The sequence below is a fragment of the Hakea prostrata genome, chromosome 5 (assembly GCF_041222555.1).
Source record: "Hakea prostrata isolate BN-2017 chromosome 5, UWA_Hpros_2, whole genome shotgun sequence".
In the NCBI taxonomy this organism is placed as follows: domain Eukaryota; kingdom Viridiplantae; phylum Streptophyta; class Magnoliopsida; order Proteales; family Proteaceae; genus Hakea; species Hakea prostrata.
Window position 1 is genome coordinate 22,875,564 of NC_142604.1, and position 20,683 is coordinate 22,896,246.

Genomic DNA, 20,683 nt, shown 5'->3' on the forward strand with positions numbered 1-20,683 from the left:
GTGTGCCATAAAGAGGTCTTCGGGAAATTAGGCATGGATCTACCAGATCGGGCTTGGGAAGAAGATGATCCTTTTCCAGCTGACCCACAATATGAGGCATATCTGGCTGACGAGCCGGCACTTCTAGAGGAAAAGTCACAAGTCGAGTCACAAGCTGCTGCTAAAGAGGACTCTGACAACGTTGATCTTGAGGAAGGCTCTTCTCAGGATCCTGAGAAAAGTCCTCCTGACCAGCGCTCCTCGGGCAACAATGAAGAAGAGGCTTAGGGAGTTATCTTTTTTTTTTTTTTTGTAAAGATTGACCTCCTTGCTAATGAATAGACACTTCTTTTTCATGTTGGCCTTACTATTTCCTCGTCTCCTACTGAAATCTTGTCTTGAATATCAAAATATAAATGATAAAACTTATCACTTAACTTCACATTCCTTCGACGAATAATAATCTTGTAGAGATATTATGAAGATACGTTTTGGAAAGATGCATTAATCTTCCCCACTCCTTCATTTACTGCAAAGTCCACACGTTTCCCTTCTGATATCTGCGAAGTCCAAACGTTTCCTTGCTTTGGTATACCATTCACTGTTTCCAATGAATCGGTAATACATCCATTATCACAATGGCGGTGCGACGATTGGAGGTATCCCTGCATCGGGTGCTCGCCTCCACATGTTTCCATGTGGCCTCCCTCTGACCGTTGATCTTGCTTGTTGCAGATTTCGAAGCGTCATTTCGATCTGGGCCATTGGTTGTCTTTAGCTCTCAACCGTCGTCTTAATACCTGAGGCTATTTAAAGCCTTCGTGGGTACTCTCCATCTATCCTGCTATCTGCAAGTTAGATTTGCTAAAGCGACATTCCGTCCTCCTGCTTGCTTCCGTATTCCTCGTACTCCAACAATAACTCTATCAACTTCTGAACAAGTGAGTTTTTTGATTACTCATCTCTTTCCCCCTTCCCCCTGAGTAAATTGCACAGTAGTAGTACTTGGGGTTTAGTTAATCGGGTTTTTCATAGCTGATAGAGAACTAGGGTTTTCCCTCTTTTCTTTCGTTGTTGGATATCTGTACTGATACGGCTTTTCTGTTTATATAGTGGCTCCCAGGATCAACCCGAACTTTATCAGAGCGAAATCTTGTAAGAAAATCGTTCCGTCGGAGGTGGTTGGGGCCAGTGAGGTGGTTTCAGCTAGTGAATCCTCCAAGCGTAAGGCGACTACTGTTGGTGAATCTTCAAGTCAAATTCCCACAGTTTCTATTGATGCCGCTCCTATGCCTCTTCTGCCTGAAGTGATCGCTCGTTTTTCCCAGGAAGATCTTGATCACTCCGTTGTTGATGGCGCTGCTGACGCCCCTGCTGCAGAGACCGTTCGTGCACCCCCGAAGGAGACTCTTCGGGCATCTGAGGCAACTATGTTGGCGTCTGATGAAGGTGTGGTCCCAGCAGGTGCTGCTCCTATTTCCAATTCTAGTGCTTGTTTGGCATCCTCCTCTCCTTTGGAGTTGGAGGATTTTGCCACCAGGAAGCGCCGTCGGGTGACAAGTGATGCAGCTCATCCTTCTCTTGATGTAGCTCATCCTTCTCATCCTTCATCCGAATTAGTGTCAAACGAGTTTGACAGAGCGTTGGAATGGTGCACTGCTGCTCGAATGACTTCTGAGAGCGCAGTTCTTTCCAAACTTCCAGATGAGGTCTTTATGAAGTCAATGGTGATGTAAGTCTTTCTTCATTATCTTTTGATTCTAAATATTACTCTTCTGCTCCTTTTTAACTCGGAAGTTGTTTGCAGGAGTCTTACTGGTAACTTCCACAACCAAGTGGAAGCAGCCTCTAGGCTCAATAGGTTGAGCAATGAAGTTTCCAAGCTTCGGGAAATCTTTGAAGCTAAAGATGCTGAGATTGCTTGCCTTAGGAAACTAGCTTGGGAGGTTGCAGGAGAAAAGAATTCGATGATCGATCGTCTTCGGTCAGACTTGGATGATGCAAGGGAGAAGATTCGGCATCTGGAGCGAGGAGTTGGAAAGTCAGGAGCCAAAGGATCTGAAACGTTACCCCAAAGGCAAGTTGTCGTTCCTTTGCCCGAATCCCTTCCAACTGATGTTCGCAGAGCCTGTGTCTTCAAGTATTTACACAGTAAGCCCTTTGTTGATATGCTGAATGCTTATAACTTGCAGGCGTACCGGGATGGTGAGAACGAAGTATTGGAATCAATACTAAGGAAGGATCCTTATTTTGATACGACTCCCTACAGTGTTGTTTGCCATCCTGAAGTATTTACCAACCTGGGCCTTCCTCCTCCTGACTGGACTAAAGATAAGATTGATCCTCCGCCTTCCGATCCAGATATTATGCATTATCTGGAAGATTCTCTTGTTTATTCTCCCCTGGAAGAAGTCAATTATGACGAGCTCGCCTTGAATGCAAGTTTGGTCGAGGACCATACTTCTCCTGGACAAGTTGGACAAAGAGTATGAAATTGCGGAGGATTTTATACATACTGAAATGTTTTTTGTAATCCTCATTTCTCCTCTTCTTTTCCTTGAATCCATACCAATGATTGACTCATGTGTTTGTTCTAGCAAAGTTGTGCCGATCTTGTATGACTTCTTAATGATCATCGATGATGACTTTCTTTTTTGATCGAAGATTGTATCCAGCTCTTGTAATCTTATGTTTGATGTTGAGACCAGCCTCTTCTCGTCTTTTGAAGAAATAAGAAATTAACTTCATCTTGAACTTTGCTAGTCACTTGAATCGCTGATGTACTAGGTCTTAGTTGTTTAGAACGATGCCTTTACTTAAAGATTTCCGGAGAAATACAATAAGTCTGAGAAGGAACTCACTCGGGTTTTAAACCGATGCCTTAACTTAAGGATAATTCGAAAATTCAATAAGTCTTGAAGGAACTTACTCGGGTTTCAAACCGACGCCTTGCGGAAGGAACTCACTCGGATTTTCATCCGATGCCTTGACTTAAGAAATACCGAAAAAATTCCATAAGTGTTGAAGGACCCACACGGATTTTCATCCGATGCCTTATAGTTGGATCTTGTTCTTGAATGTGGTGTATGATGCCCCCCAATCAAAAGATAATTTGTTGAAAGCCAATAATTGCATTGATTGAGTTTAAAATGTTTACATCACGAACAAAATTGAAATCATCATCAAGGATAAAAAATTTTGAGATGCCTGGCATTCCACGAACGATCCAACTCTTTCTGGGTGTTCATATTCTTCAGCCTGTAAGCTCCTGAATCGACTAGTTTTACAACCATATAAGGTCCTTCCCAGGAAGGGTCCAATTTTCTTTGGTGACGTGGGTCGGAAGCTAAGGTGTTTCTCAACACCAAATCTCCGGCTAAACCGACGCTATCCTTCTTTGATAATGTTGAGTTCGTGCTATTGCCTTTGCCCGAACTTCGTCCAACAGATCAAGACTATCAAGCAATCTTTGCTCGTTTGCTTTTTCCTCAAACTCTCGATCCCGTAATGTCCCCGCCATTATCTCCACCGGTGCCAATGCTTCGGACCCATATGCTAACCTGAATGGAGTTTCTCCTATGGGTGTTCGAACCATAGTTCTATAGGCCCACAGTACGTTATGAAGTTCTTCGACCCAAGAAGCCTTGTCAACTTCGAGTCTTCTCTTTATCCCCTCCAGTAGCGTTCGGTTAGTAACCTCTACTTGTCCATTGCTCTGGGGGTATGCTACTGAGGACATACGATGCTCGATCATATATGTTCCGCAAAATTGCTCAAATTGTGGACAGTCGAACTGAGTACCATGGTCAGTGACGATAATTTTTGGAATCCCAAAACGATATATGATTGACTCAAGCATGAATTTCTCCACTTTTTTCTCAGTAATTGTTGCCAGTGCACTGGCTTCAACCCATTTCGTGAAGTAATCAATTGCTACTATCAGATATTCCCGTCCGCCTGACACTTTGGTGAATTTGCCCATGATATCAATTCCCCACATCGCAAAGGGAATGGGATCTAGAATTGAAGTCATGGTTTCCGCCGAGCACTTCGATACTGTAGCATGAATTTGACAGTTGCCACATCGACGAACATACTCCATAGCAGCCTCTTGGATCTTAGGCCAATATAACCCAAGTCTTAGAATTTTGTGGGCCAGGGCTCGTCCACCCATGTGAGCTCCACAAATTCCTTCATGAACCTCAGCCAAAGCTGACTTTGCTCCTTTGGGGCTTATACATCTCATAAGGGGTCCAGAATAAGATCTTTTGTATAGTCTCCCATTCTGAATGACAAATCTTGCCGATCGTATCTTGATCAACCTTGCCTCTTTCGGATCCTCAGGTAATTTGTCATCTCTCAAATACTCGATTATCGGATCTATCCAGCAACGCTCTGCTTCAATATAAGAAATTCCTTTCTCATGATAACTTGGAAATGTTATCTCTTCAATGTAGACCGAAGGGTCTAGATTCTTTTCATTGGCATTGGCTAGTCGGGATAGCTCATCTGCCACTGAATTTTCAGTCCTCGGAATCTGAGATATCTTCAAATTCCGAAATTGCTTTTGAAATGTCTGCACTATCTCTTGATATTTCTGCAAGCGTGGTTCTTTAATACCATACTCCCCCTGGACTTGGTTGACTATAAGTTGAGAGTCACTACAAATAGTAACATCTGCAATAGACAATGCTTTTGACAACCGAAGTCCAGCTATTAGAGCCTCATATTATGCTTCATTATTACTAGCTTCAAATGCAAATCTCAAAGCATATCGAATAATAAATCCTGCTGGACTTTTCAATAGAATTCCAGCTCTTGCTCCATCTTTATTACTCGAACCATCCACATATACCTCCCAAGTGGTTGGTATAATGGGATCCTCAATGGTGGACTCCACTAGTGCAATAGTTTCTACTACAAAATCGGCTAGCGACTGAGCCTTGATTGCGGTTCTGGGCTTAAAGCTCACTTGGAACTCGTTGAGTTCAACCGACCAGGACACCATCCTTCCAGATAAATCAGGTTTATTAAGAACTTTACTGAGAGGAAAAGTTGTAAATACCTCAATTGGATGAGCTTGAAAGTATGGCCTTAGCTTCCTGGCGGCCATCATGAGACCAGAGCCTGCTTCTCAGTCTACGAATATCGTGTCTCCGCATCTAGCAATACGTGGCTCACATAGTAAATCAGCCACTGTTTTTTATCTTTCTCACGAACAAGTACTGCACAGACCACTGAAAGGGACGTCACTAGATATAGCTGTAATATTTCCCCCTTCTCTGGTCAGGACAAGATCGGCGGTTGTCCGAGTGCTTCTTTTAGCTCCTCGAAAGCTTTTCTGGCATTCTTCGGTCCATCTTTCTTCCTTGCTGCCCCTCAAATCTTTGAGTGCCTTGAAGAATGGCAAACACTTTTCTCCAGACTTGGAGATGAATCGATTCAAAGCGGCAACTCTCCCTATTAAACACTGCACATCACGAACAGTTTTGGGAGCCTCCATGTCAACCAGAGCCTGTATTTTGGCAGGATTAGCCTCAATACTTCTCTGTGACACCATGAAGCCCAAAAATTTGCTTGAGGAAACTCCAAAGGCGCACTTTTCTGGATTTAGCTTCATTTGATATTTTCACAGTACTGAGAATACCTCAGTCAAATCTGCAATATGATTTGCTTTTGTAAAGCTCTTCACAAGCATATCGTCAACATAAGCTTCAACATTCTTCCCTATCAAATCTTTGAAAATCTTGTTGACGGCCCTCTGATATGTAGCTCTTGCATTCTTCAGGCCAAATGGCATGACTTTATAATAGTAGCTTTCACGATCAGTCATGAAAGCCGTAAACTTCTCATCTTCCTTATTCATAAGGATCTGATTATACCCTGAGTAGGCATCCATGAAACTTAGAGTTTCATATCCTGCAGTTCGCATCTATCAAGAGGTCAATCCGAGGCAACGGATAGCAATCTTTAGGGCAGGCCTTGTTGAGATCTGTGTAGTCTATACACATCCTCCACTTCCCATTCGCCTTTTTTACCATTACCACATTAGCCAACCAAGTTGGGCATTCAATTGGTTCTATGAAACCAGAATTCTTTAGTTTTTCAACTTCGCCCCGAACGGCTTCATACTTTTCAATGGAGAAATTTCTCCTTTTTTGTATCACTGGCTTCACCTTCGGATCTATCCAGAGTTTATGCTCTGCGACAGCCCAATCGATTCCTGGCATGTCTTCAGCAGACCATGCAAATATGTCATTATTCTGTTGAAGAAATAACTTCAACTCATCTTTGAATTCCTCCAGCTATTTAGACCCGATATAAGTAATTTTCTTCTTATCCTCGGTACACAGTTGGATTTGCTCCAGCTTCTCCACTGGTTCGGGCCTTTGCATTTCTACTTCTTCCCGATCGTCTCGAACTTCTATAGGTAGGGCAGTCACCTTCCTCGGGCCCTCCTTGTCTTTTAAATAGGCAACGTAACATTGCCGAGAGATCCTGTGGTCAGAGGAAACTTGACCGATTCCCATATCAGTCGGGAATTTTATCTTCAGGTGTTTTGTTGAAACAATAGCACCTATCTTGGATAAAGATGGTTGCCCGAGGATAACATTATAAGCTGGCAGTTCCCGAACCACCAAAAAATTGTTTCTGACGGTTGTTTCCTTAGGAAAACTTCCAATAGATAAGTCCAACTGGACAGATCCTTCCGCCACCGCAGATGACCTTGCAAAACCATATAGATGCGTGGATGAAGGCTCCATCAAGTCCTGATCCACCTTCAGTTTTTGATACACTTCATAAGAAATTAGTTCAGCTGCAGACCCTGTATCAACTAAAACTCTATGCACTTCCCGACGTGCACTTTCTACCTTGATGACCATGGCATCACCATGAGGTAAACAAATGCCTCTTTCATCCTCCTCGCCAAAGGTGATAGAATCTTCACCATTCGGCTCCTTTCGCTTCTGCGTCTCTCCGGTTCCGACAAATTTGGATTTTGTTTTCAAACTTCGGAGTGATTCCGGCTCTGGTCCTCCGAAAATGGTAAGGATTGGTGACCGAGTAGCTTCAGTCACCTCCTTGCCCTTCTTAGACTTCGGAGCCTCCCTTGATCTTTCTAAACTAACCGAACGATCCCTTTTAGGGGCAGCCACACGTGGCTCACGTGGCTCCTCCTTTCTTCAGCTAACAAAATTGGACAAGTGCCCCTGAGATATTAATCTCTCAATATCTGCTTTCAGATGACGACAGTCATTTGTATATTGACCATAGTCCTTGTGGAATCGGCAATACTTTTCTCGATCCTGCTGCTCTCCAGGTTTCAAAAGAATTTTAGGTGGCCACTTCAAAATATTTTTTCTTTTGATGATATTTAGAATATCAGCCCGAGGAACATTCAATGGAGTATACTCACTTTTACCGGGAGACCTCTGGCGCCAAGCTTGAGATTTTCCAACCCGATCGCAGACATTTTTCTTTGGCTTCTGCTTCTGCTCAGGAGCCTTCTGTTCCTTATTGGAGACTTTGTTATCTCCTTGGCGCGCATCTAGGATCTCCATGACTTCGGCCTGCTTTTGGCATCTCTGTACCAACTCAACATAAGTTGTAGGCATATCCTGTAGTAAACTAGTAATAACTCCAGGAGTTTCCGGTTAGTGAGTCCAGTGAATAGAGCAGTTTTGGCTACTTGCTCATCCAAATTTTCTATCTCCATCGTTACTTTGTTGAATCTTTTCAGAAACTCTCTGATTGATTCGCTTTTTCCTTGTCTGACAGTAAACAAGGTTTCTTCTGTTTTCTTGACCTGTATTCCACTCTGGAATCGCCCTATGAATTTGCGCGCAAATTCATCAAAGTTTACGATCCTTCCAGAGGGGAGGTTCGAAAACCACTTTTGTGCTGCTCCAGTTAAAGATGAACCAAAAACCTTGCATAAAATTTCATCAAAATTACCTGAAACTGCCATGGTCTGCTGATAATAGCCAATGTGGGCCGTTGGATCTCCGGAGCCATCGATTGTAGAAAAGGTAGGCAAACGGAAGTTATGGGGAAACTGATATCCCGCAATTGGCTCGGCAAAGGGGGTCTTCCGAATGACTAAGTAAATATCCTTAGTTATTCTTCCCTTAGCCAACTGCCCTAACTTCTGATTGATGTTGGCCAATTCCTGACAAATCTGGGTCGGGTGATCTTCAGCAATATGATCACGACCTCGATTAACACGATCTTCACGAGCTATTCTATCATCACGAATGGCACGTCCCTCATGAACATTCCGCTCATCACGAACTGCTCGATCATCACGAACGGTTCTTCTGACAGTTGGTGAGTGAGTTCTCACCCCTGTGTCCAACCTTGTATTTGAATTGGTTGTACTTTCCTGCGGTCTGTCGAACCGATCATCTCGCCTAGGTTGATCGTCAATTCTCCTAGGTCCTCGGTCACCTTCACGAAAGTTCTGACCGATATTCCGGTCTTCAGCCAATCTTTGATCACGTGGCAGCGCACGCCTCCCTGAATCGCGTTGATCAGGTTCTTGTGGTAAAACCACTCGTCTGGTGAGCATGCGGAGTGCTTGGCTCACCTCCAAGAGTTGAATCTTTACCTGATTCAATTGATCTTGGAATGTATCAGGAGGATTACGTCCCCCTTGACCACCATCTACCTCAATAGGATTTTGGCTTCCCTGGGGAACATCTGGATTATTTACTCCAGGGATCTGAACACCGGAATCGCGCTGTGCAGCGGCTATTGCCGATCTAGTCACCATGGCTTTATAAGTCTTTCCCACAGACGGCGCCAAATGATGCGTCCAAAATCTGCTCAGCCCTTAGATCTCCTCCTGATGACCTACAAAACGAAAGCGTCAGATGTGGCCCTACCGTGGGGGTCGGGAGTCCACCTCCGAAGGCTAAGTCAGTTGATGAACTTAATCACAAACGGCTCTGCTTGAAGCACATAGATAAGGAATGAAGAACTGGGAAAGGTGATCTAGATCGTAAGCCCTTGATAGTTTACGTCTACCAGTACAGATTTGAATCTGAGTCCCTCACCTCGTATGGCAGTGAGGTTTATATAGAGTGTACCTTCGAATCTCCTTCGCTGGATGCACTTTAGCCTTCCTCGGGTAGTCATTGGATCTTAACAGTTAGATCCGTTGAGCGATAGACTTCTACTAGTTTGGACTAGTAGAGGACTCATGAGATAACCTTTAGGTTATGCGATGATTATCCCTTCGATAATGATTAGCCGCAGCCGTCAATTTGAGTCTGCCATCATTAGGGTAATTAACCTAATCCATAAGTTGAATTAGGGCGTGCTTGTAGCTGAATAAGTTTTCTTCCTCAGCAAGCCATCTTACGGATTCGGTTCGCTCGGGAGCGAGTCAATTCCTTCTGTCTCAACCGGAGTCGAGGATCAAACCAAGTATGAACCCGGTTCGATCATATTTTCTCCATATCAGAGGCCATGGTGGGTTTTGGGATTCGTTGGATGCAACATGTTGAATTTGTATCAGATGGGAATAATTAATGTCGTGTTTATGTCCATATGTTCAGTTGTTGATATAGTAGTTATGTTCGTTGCTTATTATCTTGATAAAATAGATCAATGAAACAAGAAAGACAACTCAGGCTTAATTGAGTAAGCCTTGCCTCAATCTCAAATAGATGTCCATTAAGGTAGAAAATTTGATGCGTTATTCATTTCCATTGACCATATAAATTACAAGAGATCACTTTCACTAAGATATTGATGGAACATAATAGGAAATAACGAAGTTAAAATGCCCTCTAAATCTCCACCAACAATACACCACATAAAATACATGAACCTTTCTTTGTAGTCAATCCACGATGCGGTCTTTTCTTTTCTTTTAAATCTTCCATATATAACCTCTTTCTTGAATTTCTTCATTGGATTTTTTGTGGAAAGAAATCACACTCAAGTGTACACATAATGGCTAATGGGACCCAAGATATTATTTATAACATAGAAACCTAACCTTAACCACTCCCATAATGGTAAGATCAGTTGTACCCCTCACTTAAAAACCCTGAGTGAATATGGACATAAGTAATGGATCGGTATTAGTTAAGCCCACAATCTAACAATCTCTTACTTGGGCAATACTAATGCAGGTACATTTTCTTAAGTTGTGAAATCCCCTAAAATTCTAACCTGATAAGTTGTGTTAGGCCCACGAATCCAGAGTACTAGTAGAATGCAGTTTTGGACCAGCTAAGTTGAACCCAAAAGTTCAAAAAATTGAATCTATAGACTTCGATGATTTAGAAGAAGACCCGGCCACCTTAATTGGTTTCAAGAGGAGAGATAAATTAGTCCAGGAGACATAAAATGGAGATTTTAGCTAGACCGGTAAATGAATAGCCAAATCTGCCTATGAATTTGCATTAGTATTCGTTTAAGGGGGTTTGTATACGGAATTTTTCTTACCAAAAAATATTTGTATCCATCCGCTAAGCAACATGATTTGAATTCGAATAATTGCTTATCGGATCAGATAACATTTGAATAAAAATTTATCCAAATAGAGTAAAGTATTCAACATTCTTTTCTCTGAAAATAGATGATAATCAGAAACTGATAATCGGTAACCCAATAATTGGAAATCGAAAACTATCCGGTTAGAGTGAAGTATTAAACATTTTTCTTTAAAAAAGGGCTGATTATCGGATATAGAAATCGATAATCAGTAACTGGAAATTGTAAGTCAAAAAAAAAAAATTTAAAAATGACAATCACCAATCATAATCGGATAGATTATCGGATATCTGATAAAGTTTAGGATTTGAATTTGGATACCTTCTCTAAATTTCTGCCGAATTCAGATAGAAGTTTTGCTAATCGGGTTTGGATCCTGGTGTATCCGAGCCGAATCGGATCCGTTTACAGGTCTAATTTTGGCACACACGAAAACCATGCTAGAAGTCTTCAATGCCAAAATAAAGTATGATATTGATTAGGAAATGTTTAGAGGTTCCTACCCTCCAAAGCCCGTCGGAATGGGCATTTGTGTGAGGAAGATACATGGCCGGTTGATTGGGCTGGTTGGTCAGATTGGACCAACAACCCCATGCCCAGAAAAGGGCAATTTCCGGTTTCCACTCTTTGAAGCCCTATTTCTTGGATTTCTGTCCTCATAAACAATGGTTTTAGTTACTTGGAGTATGAGCTCATGGGAGAGAAGAAGAAGAACGAGATTAAAGTGATTCTCACTTTATTGAAGGTGTCAAAACACGAATCGAAAGGGTAATCGGCTGTTGAGGTAAAAATGCTCTAAAAACCCATCTTTCAAGCTTTCTTTCTTGGTATTTTGATGTGTTTGATGTATGGATGAAATTTGTGGGTTTTGTTTGAATGGAATGTGTATTCCTACTTCCTTATGATGCTTCAAAAACCTCCATGTGATATGGTTTTGAAACGAGCTCGAAATCGAGTGTTTTCACCCGCGGGCAAGGTGGGCAGTCGATTGGCCGGTAGAGTAGGTGGGTGGCTCGCTGAGTCAACCAGCCCAATGAGGCTGAGTTGCTGCCCAGTCAACCCGAGTTTGATTGATGTCCAATTCGATTTCTGATTAAAACCTAATTTAACCCTATTGTTTAGGTTAATTGTGGGTTAGGGGAATGATGATATGTGTGAAATCTTAGAGCATAAAGCATGCATTTTACACACTTAGAGTAGAGCTACCTTGGGTTTTATGTTGTTTCTGCAGATTTTAGGACTTCTCAAGATTTAAGCAAATATTTGAAATTTTGGGTATGAAACATGCAATTTTACACGTTAAGAAGTCCGTTCAAATTCTCAAGTGCGAAAATGGGCTTGATTTGGAGCATGATGGGCTAGAGATGTGATTATGGGCCAACTCCAAAATATTTTAGAAATAAAGAAGAACATGGAGATAAAGAGTCCTTGCATGCTTCAATATTTTATTTCCTATTTAGGACTTGATCAAAGAAGGAAAAAGAGGAAAAATAATCATATTCAGAGAATGAAGAGGGAGAAATCCCGTTTTTGAGTGTCTTTGTCCAATTTCGATCAAGCCCTTCATTGAATGGTCATCCGATGTCCGATCGAGCTGATTTATGGAGTGACTTCTTGATCCTCAAATCCAATGGTGGGATTGTGCATTTAATGTCTCTAAGTCAATCCGATTAATACGCCAAAACCCTCCTAGGTTGAGTCAGATAGGAACTCTAAGTTTGATTCAAACTCTAGCAAGAATCATATCCCATGTAATCTAGGAAATTACTCTATAAAAGGAGAGCATACTCCAGTAAAGAAGGACGTTTTTTTGAGAGCTTAGGAGGAGCACACTTTCTTTTCTCTTTAGTTTATTTAGGCTTTCTCTAGTTTTCTTTGATTGCTTTTGTGAGATTCTAATTTCTAGATTGAATGTTTAGGTTTAATTTTTCTATGTAATGCAACTTCAATTTCAATTTCAAGTTCAAGTTCAAGTTTCAAGTTTGAGGATTCGTTTTTCTCTAGGTCTACCAATTGCATATCTAGATCTGGTTGTTAGGATTGGTTGAGATTCGAATCGTTTGTTCAAGGCTTTTTTTTCGAGATTCAAAGATGCTAGTAAGTAACCTTCGCCAATAATCTTCTTTCCCCAATCCATTCTCGCTTCTATCTACCCCTCCATATTCTTAGCTTAGGATTTATTTTCAACATTTATTTATTGTATCTCCCTCCTCCCTAGGTCCTTGATCAAATATGCCTACATTTGTGCCTCTCTTTGGTTAAGGTTTTCCCTTTTCCTTTTATTGCTTTGTTATTTACTTTCTACAATTTTTTTCAGCATTTATTTATTGTTCTCCTTTCCCCTGGGTCCTTGATCAAAAATGCCTACAGTCGTGCCTCTCTTTGGTTAAGGTTTCTCTTTTCCTTTTATTACTTTGTTATTTACTTTATGCAATGTTTTTATTAGATGATGAATGGTTAGGTTATGTTTGCTTTATTTTTTGTCTCAATTCGATCGCATTAGATCTATGAATTAGGACCGCATGTTTAGTTTAATTAATTAGTTAACAAATTTGAATCATTGCACTCTCGCGCTAATTAAGAAGTTAAATTATAAAGTGACATATCTCCTTGAGATCAACCCGTTAGCTACACTATACCATGCGCTTGCGGTTATTTTTATTTTACAAACAGAGAACATTTCATATATTGTGTAATTAATTTGATTTAATTGTTTGTTAATATATTGTGAGGATACATTCTCATGTATTATGTATTTGTTTTGAATCTAATTCTTGTGATTGCATATGTTATATTACATTCTTATGAATTGTTATGGGACTTTGCACTAATACAAGATAACTTGATGTTTTAAATTTATGCTACTACTCAATTATTGAAATGATGTTGACAATGTATATATATCACCGAGGGTTGTGGGTTCACCATTACCCCGGGTGCTTATTGCATTTCCGTAGAATCATTAGGGACATGGTCAATTGGTGTTTAGATGCATTGGTTAGAAACCCATTGAGTACTGCTACCCTTTTGGCAAGGGAATTGAAGTCGAGTGACCCGTGGTGGCAATGGTTGGGTCATGTGTTCATTGAGCAAACCCACTGTCATCATGTGATGGTAGAATTGCATATGTTAGGGTTGGGCTCATGGGGCGTCCAAAAGACGGCTTGAGTGCCATGAGGAGACATGAGAGGCATCCGCCTCAACATATGTATAGGGTTAAGGAATGGGGTCTAACAAACATCTCCTATTGAGGATACCATTTCTAGGTGAAAAAGGATACTAGACCAAAAGGTCACTAGGCGTAAGAGAAGATATTTGGACCACATGTAGTACAATACTTTATGACTTTTCATTGGCTTAAGGTTATCCCTGACACGCATCAGTTCTCAAACCAATGGTGATGTGAGAGAGTGGTGACCTAATCCCCAGCCACAGTTTGATGTGACTTACCCAACTACCTCGGAGAACCCAAAAGATGTCTCAAGTTGAGGGAGAGTGACGAGACCACCAAGAGGAGGTTGGTGTGTAACTTAATGCATGTCTGCCATAGAGACTCCATTCTTGTTGACCTCACTGTGTTCTGTGGAATTCATTACTCAAAGATGTATTTTTTTTTAGTGTCTTTTACAAGTTATGAATATTCCTCCATTCCGGAGTATGCGTCGCTAACTGAACCATATGAGATCCTGGAGAGCAAAGATGTGGAGACCCATGCAGACACGTGTCCATGCTTGAACTACTCATACGATGTCCAACCCTTTTGATTGCCATTTGATTATTTTAAAGCGTAGTAGAGTTCAACCATTTTTGCGTAACTCTCTTGGGAAATTGAAGGGTCAAACTAAATTCTCCAAAACCCTATCTTGTTAATTTTGAGACTTCCGTTGTTTGATATTCACTTCTACCTTAACTCTGATCTTACCTTTATTTGTTTTTTTGGATGACTGTAATAAGTTGGTTAAATGTTGCCTTTTATTCCTTTTGTGAAATCCCCCCTAACCCTAATCCGGAAATCCATAGTGTAGATCTGAAGACTCAAACTGAAGGAAGAAGACAATTGTGGCCCATCCAAATTTGAGCCCATTAGGTCTGACTAGAACCCTTGGAGGTTGATGATGAAGATCTTAGTATGGAAACCTCGAGTGAGTTTGGAAGATGATGTGATTAGAATGAAGTTTGACTAGAAAGGGGTGAACCAAGATTTCGGTGTTGACACCTTTGGAAGGTCCTATAAAGCCAAGTAAGACCCTTTCTTAAGTTGGTGAAGGACCCAAGTGAAGCTTTTGGCCGTCAAGGACCAAAAATCTAATTTTGACCTTAATGGCAAGCTTGGTCGCTCCAAGCGACCAACCCGGACAGACCAAAGGTGACAAGGGCAGTTCGGTCAATTCCTTGGAAATTAGGTTTTTGAAGCCTTATTTAAGTGTTTTTCATTCTAATTTGTCCCATAACGTTCTAAGCCTCTGGAGAACATGGGTAGAACCTTAGAACCTCCTCTTCGAAGCCAAGAGATCCCCAAGCATCCATAAGAGTTTCTCCGTCGAATCTTCTTCTACAAGGTTAGTGATCGATTTGTTTCTCTCTAGATCTTTCTCTCTCTTCTGTTTCTACCCAATTTTTGTGATTGTGAGGAAGGTCTTATGCTGCTGTAATGACCTAATCTCAGATCCTCATAGTCTTAGAGTGAATTCCCATTCACTCTATTCTCTTTGTAGACAATACAGTGTGATTTCAGTGTTTAACCTAGATGATGACCATGATCTTATTCTAATCTGAGTTGTTTGATTTCTAATCCCTTTTAGATCTATTCCTAGGTTGTTTTCTAAGCATGATTTACTATTTTCTTTTCTCTAGAATGAATCCCCATTCATTCTAGTCTCTCCATGAAATCCACGAATCGATTTCAGTTTAACCCTTTTTTATGATTCCATTGGATTTCTATTCCAATGAGCATGTTTGATTCTTAGATCATTAGAGATAGTCTTAGTATGTTATTGTGGAACTCCCCTTCGAATTTTGGAGTAATCAGACTTCAAACGAAGATTTACGACCAATTTAGGGTTTTCTGTCCGTACAGCAGCGCGTTGGTCACTCCAAGAGACCAAGCCTGAACGACCAACAGAGTCAGTGACAACAAATTTGCTCTGTTTTACTTATGTTTTGTCTCTGATCGTTGGGGTTTGTTCCTTATGTTCTTTACATGTTTGTTTAGGGTTATTTTGGTGATTTTGGACTTGCCCTCTAATCTCTTTCTTGAAGATTACGAATCAAAATCAAGGTGAGTAGGCTAGTACGTTTACTCACAATTGACATATTGCATTCTATATGTTGTTTGATTTGGTTTGCATATGATAGCTACTGTTTTAGATTCTTTTCTATATTATTTTAATTATGTAATTACAGTATGCTATTAATGATGTGATTTACATATTTATTATAGATGGGAATAATTGGATTGTGAATGGGTCTTGCTTTGATATATTTATGGAATCATGATGTGATTGCCTAGGTTGTGATTGGGGAATTCATTTTTGGCATTTTTGTCATTGGACACTGGTGGAGGTGGTATTGGACGCTTTCCTATGATGCCCCTTGGCGCTTTTCCTGATTACTGGTTGACATTCTTAAGGCATGTCTAGCAGTGTTTGTGTGAAATCCCCCAGATTTCTAACCCGTTAGCCCATGATTTCAAGATCGCGAACCCGGGCCTTTAATCGGCAACAACTGTGGACCATTCGAGTCAAGCCCGAAGGTTTGGAAGAGGACCACGTGATCTTGGATGAACCTAGTGATGATTTGATAACTCTTATGGAGTTTAAAAGAAGAGATAAGATTAATCACGGTGGTGTTAAAAGGTGATTCGGCAATGTCTATAGATCGGCGATGGAGAATCCAATTGACACAAATAAGGTATCAAATCAAAGATTCCAACAAGCCAAAAATCACCAAATTCGGAGTCCTTTTGGGGGTCCAAACATGGGCCGGAAGGTTGGGCCGGTTGGGTGAATCGACCCCCCATCCCATTTTCTGTTTAGGGGCAAAAACGGAATTTCGGGTTCTTAAGCCCTATTTTATGTTTTAGCTCACCCGTAACTGCATTTCTTTATGCAAGAATGAGTTTGAGGCTGTGGGAAGAGGAGAAACCAAGAAGAGAAGCGATTTTAATTTCTTCCGAAGGTGTTCTGTGATTCGAATCTTCACGGAAACTTCAAGAAATGTTAGTTTTCTTTAATCCTTCTCTTAGTCACAATTTTGTGAGTATTTTCTCTCCTTTCCTTTTGAGGGATCTTGAAAGGGAAGCCTGTTAGGTTCATCGCTCAATCCTTAATCCTTATTTTAATGTCCCTTTCTAGTATAAGAATTATTGGTGCAATCCCTTGCTAAGGTTGATGCCTTTTGACTCTCCGGGTCACCCACAAGTGATTTAGGGGAGCCAATTTGGGGCATTTTGATTTATGTCAAATTGAATCAAATTGAGGGCACCCTTATGATCTCTTTACTACCAATTAGCTTCCCTCAAAGTCTCGTTTCATTTAGACTTCAAATCAATGGTGAAATTATAACTTTTAGCCGATTTAGGTTAAAAAGGGTGAGTTAGAACCTAGTTTTCTATTTGGGTTTTTATGGGAATATTTTAAGAGATTTTTCTAAACACAAATTAACTCCTATTTTTATTTTGTTAATCCTCTTGCTGGATTAGGGTAAATTATCCTTTGGTTATCTTCTTGTGGGAAGGATGTATTGATCTTTGGAGAAAGGAATCTAGTTGGAAGGTGAGGAATAACTAACCACATTATATTAAATTAATTGTTGTTATTTTAGGTCTTTTGTTAAATATGAATTGCTATGATTTCTGTTTATCTTACTATAATTGAGTGTGATTTTGCACTGAAGGAAGGTAAAACTATTATTTATGATGTTGTTGGTTGCCTTTAAATCTATTATTATTGTTATGAGAATGGAATGTAAATGTATATGAAGGGAGAACGAGAATATTCTTATTCGCTCTACCTTGTATTTTCCACTAGGGTTATGGGTTTGCCCATTACCCTAGTAACCTTATGTAGTGCCATTCAACCCAATTGTATATTTGATAGGTGTCTAGAAGTGTTGGGTTAGGAATCCCCATGAGTACTACTACCCTTCTGGTAGGGGTATTGAAGCCGGTTAACCCATGATGCTAGTGGTTGGGTCCTGTATATCGAGCAGGCCCACTATCATCATAGAGAGGTAGTGTTGCATATAATAGATAATGGCTCATGGGCGCTCAAGACCAGTAACCAACCCGTGAGAGGACATGGAGATCATCCTATCTATTATATGTGGATGACCACTGGGTTGAGGAATGGGATCCAACAGATGCCTCACGTTGAGGATTCCATTCATAGGTGGGAAGGTATTGAACCAACAGAGCATTAGGCATGAGGGGAGATATGCGGACCATTGTAGTACGAGACTATATGACCCTGCACTGGGCTTTGTCCCTAACTTGCGCCATATCATATACCAATGGTGATGTGAGAGAGTGGTGACTTAATCCCCAACCATGGCTCAATGAGACTTTACCCAATAGCCGTAGAGAACCCAATAGACGTGCTTGAGTGCCATGAGGGAAGAGTGATGAGACCGCCCAAAGAAGACTGGTGTATGACTTAATGCGTGTCTACTTTAGAGGCTACATTATAGAGTTAGGAACCTCATATCATCACCATGCATTTAATTATTTATTTATTTACTTATATTATTAAATACATGTTTGTCTTATGAATTATGACATGGGAATTGAATGAATATATGATGTGATTGTTAGTTACCTCACTGTGTTCTATGAATTCATTCTTTCTTTTCTTAGAACTTTGATGTTAGTTTTTGAAAGGAAGTTTTGGATATTGTAATCCTTTCTTTTCATGCTTGATTATTAAATACTTGAACTTGTTTATTCCCTAGTCCATTTAATTTTACTTTATCATGTATTGTATGGAATTGGCACTGAACCTAGATCTTGCGGTGTATCATCCCCACAGGTATTCGAGTATGACTGGATTTGGCTGGGTGGGGTGTGATAGTTTGGCTAGGTAAACCCTGTCATATCTAACCCTATCGGAAAGGCTAGGTGAGGGGGGCGGGGGGGGGGGGGGGGGGGGGGGGGGGGGGGGGGGGGGCGGGCCGGCGGCACCCGCCCCGGAACCCGGACCCGGTTGGGATTCCGCGCTCCGGATCCGAATCCGAATCCGGCAAAAATTTAGAGAAGGCATCCGAATCGAATCAACCTATCCGGACGTAATAATCTGTCGATAAATTCGATTATTGATTGATAATTGTCCATTTTTTACATTTGTTATTATAAATTTCTAATTTCCGATTACCAAAATCCGATTATCATCTATTTTTAAAGAAAAAGTGTTAATTACTTTACTCTATCCGGATGGAAATATCCGGATATTACCGAATGGGAATCCATCCGAATCCGATGTGCGGACGGATACGCTTTTCAAGACCTGTAACCAACTCGTGAGAGGATATAAATCACATTGTGGGGGCCATTCATTGGTAGGATCACATTTAATAGACTTGGGCTCATGGGCGCTCAAGACCAGTAATCAACCTGTGAGAGGACATGAGAGCTTCCCGTTTATTATATGTGGATGACGAATAGGGTTAAGAGTCTACGTAGCTGGGAAGGAGAAGTTGACTCTAGGGGGAAAGATACCCGAAAGGATCGCGGGAAGCGACGAATGGACGTATCCGACTCTAAAGTAGATGTGGCTCAGTAGATGACTTATATTGGGCTAAGATTTACCCTGACATGTGCCAATACTCAGACCAATGGTGGTGAGTCATAATGTTGCCTTAAACACCATCCATGGAAAGTCCAAGAAAGATGCAGGACCCAATTACCAACGGAGAACCCAAGATATCGAGATGGTTGAGGGAGAGTGATTTAAGACCTAGCTAGAGGAGTATGATGTTCTATCTTAAAGCATGTCTGCCCATAGAGACCAGCATAAATAGAGTTAAAAGCATACTTGCATACTGTTTCATATCATTTGCATTCATGCCTTGTTCTTGATCTTGAGATTGTGATTGTTTGTAATTGTTAATTGTGTTTGAACTACTTGTTGAGTTCTTTTGAGCTCACCCTTCGGGGGATATGTTTTTAGATGACTTTGCAGGTTTGGAAGAGATCTTGTGTCACATCCACCCAGCCGATACCCTATCTGGGCATACCCGGATGTGATCCACAGCCCCGAAGATCCATAGTTCAGGGACCACATCATCCACATCGACGATAACACAATTATGAACAATCAATATTAAACTAACAATTGATAACAATAGAATCAGAAAAGAGATACCGAAGATAATCAGAGTGCTGCAGTAAATATCTTATTAGGTAAATTAAGAAGGCAATGGGCGGAATCCACTCCTTCAAATAAGCAGAAGTGAGGTCAAAATTAAATAAGTACAAGTCTCAAGTTATGAAATTTAATTTAAGGTTATTACAATTCCTTTAAGTTAACTGTCACAAAATGGGTGGGGGGGGGGGGGTAGGCAGCTACGCATAAGTCTCCTCCACAATAAATAAATCTTCTTCAAAAGTGAAGACCATGGAGATCCAACATGGCTGTTCCCATACTACCCCAGGGCTAACCCTAATACGCCGGAGGATCTGCTTCGGTACCGTCACCGAAGTCTTCATTGTAGCTAGCCTCCGGATAGTAGTATGAAGCATCCGGGTCCGCCTCAAGGAACGTACCATCAGAGTAATCACCTGTAGAGTAGCCTAGCAAAATATTGCAACAGAAAAGGAATGAGTTCAAAAGAACTTAGTAAGGTAGTTATTCCACAACACATAAGTCACATGATAATCATAAAATGATGCGAATGATATGAGACATATAATGCAATATGATTCTACTCTAAGTATGCTAGTCATCTATGGTAGACATGCTTTAAGTCGTAGCACCATACTTCTTTAGGTAGTCACTGTCACTCATCATCAAGGGAAATTAGGTCCTGCATCCCTCTCGGACAAATCCATGGTTGGGGTTTCGGTCACCACTCTCTCACATCACCATTTGGTACAAGTATTGGCGCATGTCAAGGTAAAGCCTAGCCCAATGCAAGTCAGCTACTTAATCATATCATGTCAGTTCCAGATACGTCCATTCCTCCCCTCTCGGGATCCTTTCCGGTA